The sequence below is a fragment of the Ambystoma mexicanum genome, chromosome 10 (genome assembly GCF_040938575.1).
Source record: "Ambystoma mexicanum isolate Mex_15411 chromosome 10, UKY_AmexF1_1, whole genome shotgun sequence".
In the NCBI taxonomy this organism is placed as follows: Eukaryota; Metazoa; Chordata; class Amphibia; order Caudata; family Ambystomatidae; genus Ambystoma; species Ambystoma mexicanum.
Genome location: NC_090932.1, coordinates 267544097 through 267558077, shown reverse-complemented (window position 1 = coordinate 267558077; position 13981 = coordinate 267544097). Strand labels below are relative to the sequence as shown.

The 13981-nt window shown below is 43.2% G+C and overlaps 1 protein-coding gene across 3 annotated transcripts in view; it reads left to right on the top strand.

Moving 5' to 3' along the window:
- Window positions 1–13981, top strand: part of LOC138493162 (beta-galactoside alpha-2,6-sialyltransferase 1-like) — a 648815-nt gene that overhangs the window by 94235 nt on the left and 540599 nt on the right. For 2 of the 3 annotated variants that reach the window (XM_069620347.1, XM_069620348.1), the window contains one exon: window positions 1052–1127. The exons of the other annotated variant lie outside the window; for it this stretch is intronic. The gene's annotated coding sequence lies outside the window, so the exon portion shown is untranslated. The remainder of the gene's footprint in view (window positions 1–1051; window positions 1128–13981) is intronic. 3 annotated transcript variants of the gene reach the window in all.

The window sequence follows — 13981 nt, the reverse complement described above, 5'->3', positions numbered from 1 at the left end:
CAGATAGATGAGGCTTTCAGCGTCCCATCTATGCGTCTTCTCTGCTGTGGGCAGGATCCCAAATTGAAATTTCACATACAGGGACCTCTCAAGCTTAGAGCTGATCAGATCTAGGTAAGACTGATACCCCTCCTCCATCTTGATTGTGAGATAGTGTGCTAGGGATTCAGAAATTGTAGGTTTAGCCAGAGTGTCCCGCCTCATCAAAACCAGTGCTGCAACTTTGACTCTGACTTTGCAGTGTGTGGTAATCTCGTCAGGCTCAGTCCAATAGCCACCCAAACCCAGATCTATCAGACTCCTCTTTACATGAACTGCCCACTTCAAATTCATGCCACCTTGCTGGGATAAAACAACTGCAGTGCTTCTCTGTATTTTACTAGCTTTTTGTTAGACCACAGCGGGACCCAATAAAAGGCTGGACACCATTGGCAGGCAGACTCTATTCCCTGCATACCCTTCTCAAGATGCACCGGCAGGCTCAGGGGGAGCAGATGGACAATCCTAGTAACTTATTCAAATACTTATTCTCAACAACTGCTAGCGTGTGTATTCGTCTGCCCCCACAACTCTGGTCTGTACATCGCTGCTTGCTGCACCTGAGCAGTATATGCTTTGAGGGAAACACGCACAGCCCCATTTCCATACTCTGCAGTGAACCTGGCAAGTGCCCCACTATGCCTCACCAAAGTTAGCCTGGCCTTCTCAAGCTGCCTTGCTCAGCCATAAGTTGGCATTACTCTTATCCCAAGATAGACATATGTAACAAGCTGTTCAATCACCCCTTCATCCAGGCCCAGATTTAATCTCTTTTGCTTTCTTCTGCTGTTAGTATTCAAAATCATGGCTTTTGTCTTTGTGAGTTTCAAGACCAGACCGTTTCTTTTGCAAAAAGCAGTGAATACATCCAGCTGCTGATGATATGTGAATTTATGTGTGATTTTATGACTTGTTTGTTGAATAAAGCTTATGATTGATTTGCATGTAATTATATTGAGAAAGCTTCCCTTCTCTTGATTTGTTCATAAGTAAATGTTTTCCTTCGATGCAGTATTCAAAATGATGCAGCTGTATACATTTAATGTTCTGTGCCATTCGGCACCTCCGTAATATGAAAATAGTTCAAGGTATGTTACTTTCATTCAGTTTGTTGTTAAATGTGGCATTCAAAATTAAGTAACTTGGTTATGTTTGTAAAATTCGTCAAATACTGTGATTCTCATGAGCCTTTAAATTATTCTCGTTGCACGGAGACTTGCGCAGAGACTTTAGAGAACAGGCTTACATTTGCCTGTAACCACTCCATAACAAAGTATTAAGTTGGCTTTCATGAGTTAATAAGTCTTTAATATACATTGGTTTTCGTAAGGATTCTATTTGAAGAACTTCGACAATGTGCCTTTCAATCCACGCCATCACTCCATAACAAAGTATGATTACACGCAGCATCAAACACTCACATACCAGGTTGTTTTCTATCTAGAAACTCACCAGTTGCTTTGATGTGCATCCCAGCAGTGTAGATCTTCTGGCTTTCTCCTACTTGCTTCAAGGTTCCACCTCCTGCCCCTCAGACACTCCTGGGTCGGCTTCTCATTGAGCACCTTGCACAATGGTAAAAAGGCCAGCCTTCTCGCACGGCTCCCCTTTCACGCTTCTGCCAGTTCCACAAAAGTGTGTTGACTATGAACAGCACCCCGCTGTACATCTTGGCCTCTCTGCTGCTGCAAAATCACTACCACGGCTCCTGTCACCATTCCCTCTCCTACACAAGCTAGGTTGGGCTTTATATACACCTGCAGCCATCTAACAGGTTGTAGGTGTGAGTTCTCAATTAGCCCTGCCTGACCATCATTAAAAGTACATGCCTGACCTTTACTGCTCTCAGCAGGCCTCTTGTTCGTCCCAGTACCTAGGCGGTGAAAGCAATTAGCCTTCACTGCTCTCGGTTGTTTCTTCCTCATCTCAGTACTTTCTGTGGTCACGCATGAGTAAGTCAGGGGAGTTGTTTTAGAATACCCCATAAAGATGGGGCATGGGTTGGTTTGGTCTTTCTCAGGGAAAGGGGGATACCATGTCCCTCCCAATAGTATCCAACTCTCAGTCCCCACAGACCTTCCACTCGGGTGATCCTCCCTCACTAGTCCACCCCAGGATAGGGATCCAGGAGCAATGGCCTATCCCTGGCTACCTGCGCAGAGGATCCATGGGCTATAGGAGTGAGAACACCCTCAGGTTTCTCAATGTGTCCAAATGACATGTAGCCAGTATTGTGCACAGGGTCCTAACAGGTAACTATGGAAAAAGTGGTGCAGATTGGTGAAAAGGTGTGGAATTGTATAAGGAACAACGCTTCACCAAGCCACAAACCCACAAATTCTGCCACAAAGCCACAGACACATTTTGACACATATATATATATATATATATATATATACATATAGGTATAGAGAGAGAGATTTTGAAAATGTATATGGGCTTAGGTGCATAGGTGCTGATAATTTTATTTCACCCAGCAACCGTCTTAAAAAAAAAGTATATTTTTTATGTCATATACATTTTAGTATCTATGATGACAACTTCAATTTCACTCCTGACATTTTTTAAACTTCAGGTGGCAGTTAATGTTAAGTGTTCTTTTTTTAATACTGTTACTGATCACAAGTCAATCAACCTTTCAATAGGTTAGTAATCAAATAGAATACATTAGATACCTGATTAATACAATAGATGAATAATACATTTTAAAGCTGCATCTCATAAACCCTACAAAGTTGGGTATAAGATCATTACAAACCGATTTAAAGAGAGACACCTGGTAGAGAAGCAATTGTCGTTTAAAATTTAATTTCTGTCCCTTGCGATACCTTTCTCAAGACTATTCCAAATGTAGAGACATAAGAAATTTGACAGTTGCAATTCTGATCATTGTAATTCTTGTTTGGAAAATTTGCTTCGACAATGACTGTTGTCAATATTCTAAAATCTTTAAAATAAGGGTTCAAATATTGAGTCCGTTGTTCCAATAAAACTGGACATTTGGTCAATAAGTGCTTTACATTTTCACACTGTTCTGGATTGCAGGCGAATCTGCACATGTTATTGCTTTTAGGAATTATTTTCCGTCTAGCTTGAATTTCTCTAGTTTTCCAAAGATTCTATCATAAACATAAGAAGGCATTCCTATATGCTGGACTTGGAAATTTCATTAGTCACAATTCTTTGGTTCGAAGATTTTTCAGAGTGAATGGTTTAAAAAAAAAAGATTTATATATCTGACATGACTCAATGGTACATATCCAATCGTATTGCACAATGTTTGCTTTGCTAGAGATGGATTTATTAGTAGCAATTCTTCTGAGATGTCAGCTGCAATCATTAGTGTGGTAATCTGCTTTTTCCATTCCAATGTAAAAGCGTGTTTCGAGCAGTTCAAGTAGTTTGACAGAGTATATAATAGCGTACCTGATTTATCATATAAGCAACATTTCCTGTACAAGGAGCATACTTTCCCAGCATACATAATGAACAGTGATAAAAGGCCTAGCTCATATCTGAGTGTACACATGGCCTGAGCTTTTGGTAAGGCAAGTGCACATTTCCAAAAGAGCAGTCAAGTTTTATCCAGTGCGTTTCTGAACTGTAGGTTTTAGTTTGAGCGCCAGACCAGACGGTTTGAGCTACTTTTTGCATTTAAAAAGTTACCAATGGTGAGCATGAACATTTTCCATACTTGACGTAGATTATTCGGGCTTGCGAGGTAGCAGTTGTTATTTTACTTTTAAGCTCAGTTAAATAAGGCTGATCTGAGATATGGTTGTTAATATTAATTCCCAAGTATCGGTACTCTTTAAGAATTTCAAGTCTTTCACCATATAAGAACCATTTTGGTGGACATACTCTTCTCGACCTTTCCGATCTGCAATACTGTATTTTTGTCTTGCCTACATTAATTGTAAGGTGAGTTTCACTGGCATAAGTTTCTAATGCAGACAACAGATGTTGTAAACCTCTCTGTGTTTTCAACAACAGAACAAGGTCGTCCGCATAGAATAGCCAGGCTACAGGGTCTGTGCATAGTCGTGGAGGGTCAGAAACTATGGCACTGAGTTTTCATTTCATATCAGATATGAAAAAGTTGAACAGTGCTGAGGCCAATATGCACTTTTGCTTTAAACCTCGATGAGTAGCAATGGGGGCAGGTATTTTGCCCTCCAATATTAATTTGAACTGTTGTATTGGAATGTAGTTGCAGAATTAATGCTAAAATTGAATACGGGCACCCTGCTTCAGTAAGCTTAGTCATCAACAAGTGCCTTGATATTGTATCAAATGCAGTTTTGAAGTAAATGTAAGCCATATAAATTGGCTGCTTTCTTTGTATGCTTTGCATTTTGATGGCTGTTATTATTGTCAAGTTAACAGCTGTCTCAAGGCAGGCAACAAATCCTGTTTGGTGAGGGTCTTGTAAACAGTTTGTAGTTATCCATTCATTGAAGTCTCTAAGGACTAATTGGGCAAATCATTTTCCTGAGACATCAACTAGGGCTATGGAACGATAGTTGCTTGCTAGAACATGATTGCCTTTTTTGAAAATGGGTATAATTGTTGACTTTTGCCAAGAGTGAGGAATAGTCTGTGCATGTATTACTTGCTTGAAAATTAAATGAAGTATCCTAACCCAGTGTTCTGGGTGAGTTTTAAGAAAAGTGTTTGTGAGGCAATTCGGCCGGGGGCTCTACAGGAGCTCAAATGGGAAATGTGAAACAATCTATCTTCCTGGTCAAAATTTAAAGTAATGATGTTAGTCAAGGAAGATTTGATTTGAAATTCCTCTTGATCAATGGCGGCGTAAATATGCGTAACATGTTGTCTCCATCTTTGTTCGGACATTGCATTGATCTGAAGAGGAGCTTGTGTGTTGTGAATTGCCTGATTTAACAGGTGCCAAATGACACCTGATTTCTAGGTTGCAATGGTGCGAAGCATCTCTTCCCCCTCCTTCAGGAACATAAAGGCTTTTTCGTGATGTTAGTCAGTTCTTATGTTTAGTTTTTAGTTGTTTTAATGTGTCAAGTTTGGCTTCTATTGGTAAATTCTTAGTTATTTCTTTGATTTGCAGAGGATTGTCTTCCTCTGCTGTAGTTCCGGATCATATACATGCTTATGCTTGAATTTAGGTTTGTTTGTGTTAGGTATATTCTCTTTAAAGAGTTGGAGGGCAGCAACATAGTGTCGTGTCTGTTTTAATTAGATGGGATGATAACTGGGACAGTCTGGTTGTAACACAGTTGTGGAGATCTATTAGTTGGTATGTCGTCCACCGAAGCTGATTTTGACCTCCTGTCATAATCAGTCTATTGGTATATCCAGGAGCTGCGCTAGTTAGTCAGGCAGGTGCCAGTGCCATTCCAATGTTAGTTGTTCATGGTCACTGTGTGTTTGTTGTATAACTTTAAAACTCTCTGCAACTGCAAATAGTGATCATTCTGTATAGATGTAATCTATGATGGCTTCCTGATTGTGTCTTCTCCAAGTGCTGTTTGGAGGTATATCACCATCTAGTGCTCCATTTAACTGTCTATCAGCCATTAGTGTTGCCCATCTACGATCTACGATCGTATTGCTTATTTTCGTTTTAATCATGCAATGAATATTCAAGTCCCCGACTAAAATGTGTTCATGTTATTGTTGGGTCTAGTGTTATCTGGTCTAGTAGTATAGGTTCTATGTCCCTAAAAAAAAGCATCTGCTGTTATAGCTAGGTGATTGCAATATACATTGATTAAAGCTATAACTCAAAAGTGTATTGATATTCTAACCAGTTGCGTATGCATGTTGGGTTCGACCAATCTCTCTAATTTTAAGCTCGTTGACACCTTTTTGGCCACCATTAAACCTGCCATTGGTCTACCCTTTGTTTGAGTTTGTTTGGCAGTTAATTCTAGGATGATCTAATCATCCCAAATGGGGGTGTCAGTGGGCCAAGTCTCTTGGAGGGCGATGATATCATAATGTGTCGGGATGTTTGTTTTGGAGTTCATAAGATGTTTGTGTCCCCTAGTGTTCCAACTGGCTAGACGGTAATACTGAGATTCTTGTGGTTCAAGTTGTTATGCTTTAGGTGAAAGTCATATTTGCAAAGATTATTGTTCAGTTGTCATTGTTTGGACCTGATGTCATATAAGGGCTGTTGCAGACACGTTACTTTAAGTTGGGTATGTGCAGTGTCTGAATTTATGTATAATTCCCTCTTGGTGGATGGATCGTGGTTAAGGCAAAAGACTAAATCAAGGAGTGAATGCCTAGCTTGCCATATTGTGTTGAAGACTATGCCAGACTGTATCCATAGCCTGGCTGAGCAGAGATCAGAGTCATCAAGAAACTCTACTTGACTTATATCAGAGGACGTGAGGAGTCTTCCAAACTTGGTATATCATTAAATATGTTCAGTATGCAGGTCCTATTTAGGTCATATATTGGAAATGGCCTAGGTCTACATTGTATTATCAAACTGTGACAAGGTAAGTCTGATTTGTAATCATGCTCGTCTTGGGGGGTGGAGATAGTGAGTTAGTAAACAAATGTTTTTGGTTTACCTGCTCTTTATTCGGTAAACTCGACAATGGATGTTTTAGTTGGAAGTTTTCAAGTGATGACGGCATTTTGGAGACTCTTTGACCCAATTATGTAGATTGAAAATATTGAGCTACAGACTTTGATATTTCCTCTCTTCTTTGTTGTAGTGTCTAGAACTCTTTTCCATCTGGTGTATTGTTCTGATCACAGCTCTTTGGTCGCACATCTTCCGATGGGCCTTCTAGTTTACTCTTTGAATCTGGAGCTTTTTGTTTTTGAAATTACATTTATTGTAATAATTTGTCAAGTGGTTCTTGTTCACTATTTGTAGGACTGATAGTTTTGCTTTTCTTGATTTTACTATTCAGAGCTATATTTATGTATTTCTTGGTAATAGCTAGCTTGCTTCTTAGGTTGAGTTATTGCTTTTAAAAATTGCTTTGAAGCTGATTCTGCATTGGAGCTGTTTTAATGTTTTAACTTTTTGTGTGGTTGTTGATCGGGCTAAGGTTTCTCTTTATTCTTTACATGAGTAAAGATTGTGAAATCACATTTTCCTGTCTTGTTGGATATTAACAGGGGTTTAATAAATGGTTAATTTCAGATGTCAGGGTTTTATTCACGATATGGTGCATTATGTATTGAAATTCTGTGTCCCGCATTATTTGTTAAATCTATCGTGGGTGTCAGATTAGAAATGTTGGTTCATGGTTGAGGGTTGGAGATATTTTCAGACTGGTGTCACAAAATGTTGTCAAGCAAGATTGTCTGGGCATTCAATTTGTTGTTGAGTAATTCATATAACTTTGTTAATGATAACAAGGTGGTATACATGGCCATTAAAGTTGATTGTAACAGGGGGCTTGTACCGGGACTTGCACATATTAGATGTTGACTGCTTTCCTTGCTGTTGGGTGGGCAAATTAAATAGACAAGGCTGACAAATTGTTTGTGGAGGGTTCGAACATGACTGGAGATTGCAAATTATTAGAATGTACTTTTGGAATTGGGCAAGGAATGGGAGATATGGCGGCACAGGGGGATTTCAGAGTGGCAACCGAGCAGTTGCTCCCATTCGGCACAGTTTGTAGAACTGTTCCGTGGTGAGCCTATAATAACAAAGTCATTAAGGACAGTGGTGGCAGACAGATTAGCATGTATTAGGGCTACGACCATGGGTCCTTGTTGCACAGCCGTGTCATCAATGTCACCACGAGGATTACACAAGTCACCATTTGTTTTGTCGCAATGTGTTGTATTTTGGGAGGTGTTTTGAGTCGTAGCATCAGTAAAGCCAACCGCTATTAGCGAGTCTGGTGAAGTTGACAAGTCAATCCTTTAATGCTCAGTCGGTCTCATTTTGCTGCTGTTTTCTACCGTGGGAATCACTGTGAGCAACTTTCTGTTCATGTTCGGTTGAGCAGGTTTAAGTGCATCGACCGAATAGAATGTTCGGATATCTGCAGTCAAAGTCTGTGTTCGTGAGTGCGCGGGCAATGGACTGGACTTTGCAGGAATCAGAGTATTTTGATTGCGCTACTAGTTTTAGGTTTTCTATTTTCGATAGCATACCTGATTTCAAAGTGCATACAGTCGTGTACATGTGGTGTAGCAGTGGAAATGAGAATTACACAATCAATTGGTTTGGGCATACGCACACAAGACAGTGAATTTTGGTAGTGGAAGTCCTAATAAACAGTTTCTCCTCATGCCACACAGCCAAAACAGCACTTCCTGAAGCATTTAGTTGAATACACGAGTGCAAATGCACGTGCACTCAGAATATAAGGATTGTAGGTCGATGTCGGTGGGGCTTAGCCTCGTTAGTTTTACAATTGCTGATTTCTGCATTGTTATTCACCTACACCACAAATGAAAGGTAGGAGATAAGTATTAAGTGGTCACTGCAAATGTTGCTTTAAAAGTGCATGTATCAGAGGATATAATCCATTCCAGATTTATACCAGAATGTTCTTTCAGCGAAGCAAGGGTCCAGGAGCCAACAGCCAAAACAGCACTTCCTGAAGCACTTACTCGAATGCGCGGGTGCGAATGCGCGCACACTCAGAATGTAAGGATTGTGGGTAGATGTGTGCGGGCTTAGCCTCTTTATTTGTACAATTGCTGATTTCTGCAATGTTATTCACCACAATGTTCTTTCCACTGAAGCAAGGCTCCAGGAGCCAACAGCCAAAACACTTCCTGAAGCACTTTCTCGAATGCGCGCACGCAAATGTTCTTTTTTACACCTGATTCGCAGATTTGCACACAAGTTCAGGCATCATAATGGAAGCAAACTTGCCCGGTTACACGGCCTTTTTTTCTTGATGACTGCTAGTGTGACAGGATCATCTTCCAGGGAAAACATTTGTGGGCAGTACAATAAGGTGTAGATTCTCAGGTATCGGTCTACTATCGTAGTTCGTGTCCTTAGTTTTAAAGAGTTCAGCTTCAGTTCATCCAGGTGTTTGCATTTGGTGACATTACCCAACTCTGTGGAGGGTACATTCAGTTCAGCCACCAAACTCCAGAACAAATCCCAACCTCTAGATGTCTGCTATGTAGGTAAGGCATGACTCTGCGTCAGGCCAAGTAATACATCAGTCATGTTGGAACCATGCACAGTTTGAATAACTCCCCTTTCTCTGTCCGTGGAACCACATCAAAAGCCCTCCTAGCTTGGACATTAGCAGTTCAGCATTCTTTTTTATAAGAGGGTTAATACTATCCAGCACTTCCCTAACATGTGCATTTTCATTTGTAGGCAATTGTGCTGGCAGGTAGTGCCGGAGCGGCTTCAGGCTCGAAATGCATAAAACACAAGGGGGCTAATTTTGTGAAAATCGTAAATTGAGGGGAGTGCTTATGTTTGCACTTATGCAAACAGGTCCTCTCCGGGCAATTTGCATTGCAGAGTGCAAATGAGAAGTGGAAAGAGATGGTGAAAGCCACCTTACACTACTCTATGTGCACTCTGCAGTGCAAATAGTTTAAATGCCATCTGTGCCTGGCACGCAGCTGTTACAATGATTTCCAATGGAATCTGCCTGCTGGTGCAAAAAGCAGCCGCATTCCATTGGAAATCATTGTTTTACTCGCACGAAAATCACATGCTGGCGTAAAAACAAATGTACTCCTGTTCCACCCCTGCCCTCCGCCTTCAAAAGCAATTAAATACCCCCCCCACCCGAGTGTGAATGGAGGTGCAATGACAGGCATAACTGTTACGCCTGTCTTTAGCCCCATTTATGCTCTGGGGTATTCCGAAATTAGCTCAGAGGTACTTCCCATCAAATCTTTGTTAAAATACTGTTGATCAGTCAAAGATCTCTGCACAGCAGGCTACCTATATCTTTTCAGATTTTACAGTGGTTCTTTAATTACTAAGCTTCTCGCTCACAGCTCTTTTCCTTTTCACATTGCCATTAAGGATCTTGAGTGAGATTGCTACAATGATGTCCAGTGATCAACATCATCAGAGGAGAGCGTTTCTCTGCTGCAGAGAAGCAATGACCAGAAGGTGTAATACACCAATGTTTCACCATAGAAGTTCTGACATGTTTGGAGAGGGAAAACAATACACAGGGATGGTACCTTTCCATGTGGATCTTGGTCATATGACCTGAGCACCACCAACCTCTCAATCACTGCTAATCATTTGGTGCCTTCTTGTTTTGCTGCTCTTTTTTCCTCCTACTTAAGTCGTCCAGCTTATTTTCTTTTGCAGTTGAAGAGCTGGTGCAAGTGGATGTTTGTCACATGACCTAAGTCCCACCCACCCACTTAGCCCTGCCCCTTCCTTTCTAGCCTTCTTTTACATGAGATCTATCAGCCGGGTGTCTGACGCAAAGGGCACATGAGGAAAAAGGCAATTCCAGTTTGGTCCTGTTCTTTTTTAATTTTTTTTATTTATTGGACATTTAAAATAAGCTTATACGAAAAGACAATGGGCCTCATTACGAGTCCGGCGTAACCCGAGTCGGTAAAACCGCCTGGTTAACGCCGGACTCGTATTACCATTCCGCCTCCGTGACTCCCGGAATTACCGGGGCATCACAACCCCGGTTTTCCGGGAATCACGGAGGCGGAATGGTGTAAATCCTCATTCCCATTGAGTCCTATGGGACTCAATGGGAATCGGGATCATGGAAACACCGGCAGCATCTTGTAATGCTGCTGGTGTTTCCTCGTCCGCCTGCAGGCGGGCGGTGTTAAACCCGCCAGGTCAGACCTGGCGGGAACATCACCTCCCGCCTGCAGGGGTCGGGATCAGGCGGTCCGGAAACAACGGTGGCGGCGGGTTTACCGCCACCGTTATTTCCGGACCGCCACGATCGTAATGAGGCCCAATGTTTCAAAGTGCCACAAAGCACAAGCCAAGGAAACAATGGGCATTTCAATGAAAAAAATAGAAAGAAACAGCGGTCATACTAAGCCTTGTGACATTCAGAGTGTGCAAATGCAGTGAAAATAAAAAGGAAAAAGGGAGGGGTGGGGTGAGGGTAAGTGCTATTAGGGTGCCCTTGGAGAGGAAGTGCCAGAGGTGCTTGTTTGGGAGGCAACTGGTAGGTGCATGGGTGGAGACATCCCAGGGGAAGAGGGAGGTCTACCGCTCAACAGGTAAGTGCGGGGCAAAGGCAGAATCTCCCAACAGGTGGGTGTGGGCCCAGTGGGCAGTGCAGAAGGTTGCTTGGGGTGATTGGACAGAAGGACAGGATCCTATTTGACTCTTGAAGGATCAGGCGGTCAATTTCAGTGATAGAGGGGATGGTTAGCATGAAAGGTTGAGGGAGAAGTGGGGGGAGAAGGAAAATGTCTTGAGTTATTTGTGGAACTTGGTGTGGTCTGGTTCAAGATGAAGAGAAAGAGGGGGACTATTCTATAGGAGGGAGCCAAATAAGGAGGGAGATCTGCCACCATCACTTTGCTTGGAGAAGCGTTTGATGAGCAGAGAGTTGGAGCCAGAACATCGAAGGGTTCTGGAAGTAGAGTATTTAGCAAGAGAGAGTTGCAAGTAGCGTGCAAGTAGCATGGGCCCAGGCCCCAGACAGCCTTGTGGATGATGCAGAGGGTCTTGAATTTGATCCTTCCTACAACTGGGAGCAAGTGGAGAGATTTTAGAGCTGGAGTGATATGGTCCCAGGGTTTGAGGCCAAGGAAAAGTCTCACAGCCCTATTCTGGATTAGTTGAAGAGGACGGACAGAGGGAGGAAAAAGGCAGGTTGAGGAAGAGGCTGTTACAGAAATCTAGCCTGGAGAGGATCAGAGCTCTAGAGACATTGAGCTTCTGTCTGGGAGAAGGTGAGGAAAGAGAGAATGCCTCTAAGGAGGTGAAGTTGAAAGTGGGCCTTCTTGGCAAGGTCCAAGATGTGAGGAGTAAAGAAGAAAGAGGAGTCGAAGATGACCCTGAGGTTTCTGGCTGGCAGAGTGCAGGAGGGAAACTGGGAGCAGGTGTCCCGATAGGCAGGATCTCATTCTTACTGGCATTATGACAGAGATCTTTGGAGGTGCACCAAGACTGAATAGCAGACAGGTAGTGAGGGATGATAGAGGAGGAAGTGGAGGAGGAGCCAGAGGGGAGCTTGACAAATAACTGTGTGTCATCTGCATAACACTGGAAATTCGGAGAAAATGCAGAGATCAGGTGGGCAAGAGGTGCTAGGCAGATGTTGAAAAGCTAAGGCGAGAGGATAGAGCCCTGGGGAACACCACATGTAGAGAGAATCGTGGAGGAGGAGAAGAAGCCGACGAGAACCTGGTAAGGGCAGTCAGTAAGGAAGAAGGTTAACCAATCAAGTGTATCTTGGAGCCGCTGTATGAGGATAGAATGGTTCACCGTGTCAAAGGTGTAAGAGAGGTCAAGGAGAACGGGAACAGCAGGAGAGTTAGAGTCAAGATTTGCAAGCTATTCTTCACAGGTGTTCAGGAGAGCAGTTTCCGTGCCTCTGGGTCCTCAGAATCCAGATTGATGGTAATGTAAACAACCAGCGAACTCAGTTTGTTGGGTCAGTTGGGGGATGTTAACTTCTCCAGGAGTTTCCAGAGGAAGGGTGCAGTAGAGATAGGGCGGTAGTTAGCCAGACACAAAGGATCGGCAGAAGGATTTTTCTGGAGGGGGTGCACAAGAGAGTGCTTGAGAGAAAATGGGAAAGAGGCAGATGCTAGGGAGTGGTTGCACAAGTCAGCAAGAGTGGGAGCTAGGGAGGAGATGTTGATCTTAATGGTTCTGGAGGAACAAGAGGACATTTGTTTGGATGAGACCTTCATAGAGCAGAATACTCCAGGGATCTCATATGTTGTGATAGGTGAGAAGTAGGAGAGAGTCGGTGGGGGTGGAAGAGAGGCCAAGGAGGCAGGGGGACAGGGGGAGGAAAGGAGGGAGCAGAGGAAGAGAGACAGGTAAGAATGTCCTGAGTTTTAGAGAATAAATGTGTGGCCAGTGCAGTACAGAGGGCCTGAGAAGGAAGAGGCGATGTGGAGACTGCATATGGATTGACTACTTCCTTGCAGTTTTTGAAGAGTTCAGCCGTATTTTTAGAGTCTCTAGAGATACGGGCCTGTATGTGAGCCCTCGTCTTGGAGTAGATAGAGAGACGGTATTGCCTTTGGAGTAGGCGACAGACGAAATTGTCAGGGGATGAGCTCAAGGACTGCTACTCTTACGTTCAGCAACTCTGCACTTGCGTTTCGAAATGGCTAGATTGGAGTCATACCAACTGTTACACTTGGAGGCAGATTTCAGGCGGATCCTCATAACAGTGACAAGAATGTCAAGAGTGTTAGTGATAGCAAGATGAAGATTGACAAAGGACAGAGTCAGTGGGAGAGTCAAGAGGAGGGGAAGGAGGAGGGATGAAGGTGGAGGCAAACGCAGCAGCTGAAATCCTTTTTATCAGACAGATGAACACGAAGTAGGCTGGCAGTGCTGGTGGAGGCTTGTTCAGGGGCTGAGAGGACTCAGATGAGAAGAGAGGAGAGAGTGGTTAGACCAGGAGAGAGGAGTATTGAGAGGGTTGGAGAGTGGGAGATCAGCGGGGATGAATACATGAAGAGTGTGTCCAGCAGAGTGGGTAGGGCCGGAGGGGAGAATAGTGAGGGAGTGAGAGGTACAGAGATCACAGAAGAGTGAAGAGGCAAGAACAGTGGAGTCCAGGTGGATGTTGAAATCTCCAAGTAGGAGGAGTTTAGAGTTAGAGGTCAGAAAAGAAAAGGTGAAGACAGCCCATTCTGAGAGGAAGACAGACACAGGGCCAGGGGGTCTGTAGATAGTTGCAAGGGTGAGAGAGAGAGTCAGAGAGACACCAAGCTTACAAACAAGGCTTTCGAAGGAGGAATATGGCTGGGTGCATATGAGAGAGGAAGCAACCCACTCAACGAAGATCAAAGGCTACTCCACCACCAG